The sequence below is a fragment of the Lactuca saligna genome, chromosome 8 (genome assembly GCF_052625555.1).
Source record: "Lactuca saligna cultivar CGN05327 chromosome 8, ASM5262555v1, whole genome shotgun sequence".
In the NCBI taxonomy this organism is placed as follows: domain Eukaryota; kingdom Viridiplantae; phylum Streptophyta; class Magnoliopsida; order Asterales; family Asteraceae; genus Lactuca; species Lactuca saligna.
In genome coordinates, this window is record NC_136424.1 from 258,399,520 (window position 1) to 258,401,434 (window position 1,915).

Consider the following 1,915-nt stretch of genomic DNA (forward strand, 5'->3'; position numbering starts at 1 on the left):
AATTCACTATGGTTAACTTATAAATGCGACTATGTTTGTTGACACAAGTGTGCAATGATCTTGATTAGATTCGTTTTTAGGGAGGCTGGGTGAAAACTCTGGTTTGCGTTGACACAATCCATTTGATAACAACAAACATATGCTATAAATTATATGCGTTTTTGTTGAATGTGATTATATTCAACTTTTGCATAGTATTTTGCCTTTTTATGTGAAGTTGATAGTGGCTTAAGTTTTTCATTCTAAAGAGGATCAATGGATAAAGGAAATTGCAATCATCTTAATTCCTTTCTTTGGTGTTAACGAAAGTTAGGATCTATTGAGTCTTTCATTAATTGATTAGTATATACATTAAAGTGTGTCCTAAATACATTTTTTTCCTGAACACCTATAGATCATGCTATCAATTGGATCATATCATGCCTTTATACAGGTGGTTATATCACAAAGAATTGACCCCTGAAGCAACATTATCTCAACAGCAGGATGCAGGGATCCGTTCATAGACTAGCTTCATGAAGTTGGTTGCAACTTTAGCAGGTCTAAATTTGCTTCATAAATTATATTTATGTATTGCATGTAGTTATTTTGTAGCAATAGATGATATAAATAATTTAACAACTTTGATTTTGGATGTAAAACTTGTCACATCTCTAAATTGACATTAAGAACTCCAGTACTAGATATACAATAAATGTAGGTGTTATCATTTTTGACATTATGGTATTCGGTTTGGCATCCAAGACCTTTATGTAACAATGCTCCATTTCAAGTTATACTTTTAGTGTATTGTGTCGCTACAAGAGTATGACATGAGTGTTACATTTTCAATAAGGTATATATGGTTCTCCCACTTGTTCCACCTGGTAGGAAGGCTAATGAAGAGGGATCTTCGTACTCTGGACATGTGATAAAGAAACTTTTAATAAATGGATTGTTTTCTATAATGCATCCATATTATATGTACTTCCAAAAAAATAGTGATAAATGTTGCAAATGCTCACTTCCAGGATGAAAATTATGGTAACACACTTTTGATATACCTCAATGAGTCTGTTAAAGATGGTTTGTTAATGAAAGAAGATCTTCCTGAACCACTATAAGATCCATTGATTCAATGAAGTGGATTCAATTCTTATATTTACTAGCTTGATGTATATTCCTTCGTCACTTTAGCATTTGTGCAGTTACACATATAATGTAAATTGTGATTTTGTTGCTGACATAATGGTTCCTTTGATAGCTAAAGAAACATGTCAAGAAAAAAGTATCTTTTTTTACATGTAGCTTAGGTTGAACTAAATGCCATGTTTAATCTTTTTTCTGGCTTAGGCTGCAAATAGGCTCATTTTGAGTGAGGGATGTCATCAAACACAACTTGAAGATTTCCATGAAGATCCTGATTTTGCAAGTAAGATATCATTTTATAACCAATTAGGACAATTCTTCCTTTAAGGCTCAACCTAGTTCTAGACTAGAAAATAGCCTCTATGTGGTAATCTTTTAGCCTTTTTTCTTCCATTAGTTTTACTAACTAGAGTAACTATCAAGTATATATTACGAATAAGGATAGGTGCAAGGGCCTAAATCTCATGAGAGTTGATGTTGTATTAAGAGTTAGTTATTACACCTATGTGGTAGCTAGAGTTAGTTAGCAACTTAGCAAAACCGTGGGCATGTAAATTACTAATAGGGGCAACAAAGTAATTTTTAAGTATGTATAAATAGGACATTGAGGTACTCTAAAACATGAAATGTATAAATCTCCATTTCCTATTAAATAACTTGACTTAATGAACGAGTTCTTTTATCATGGTGGCTACCAGAATATATAATTTTCTAAGTCGTATTTATATTTATATCAAAGTTTTTTTATTTTAATATTTCATAATTTAATAATACATTTCTGACATAT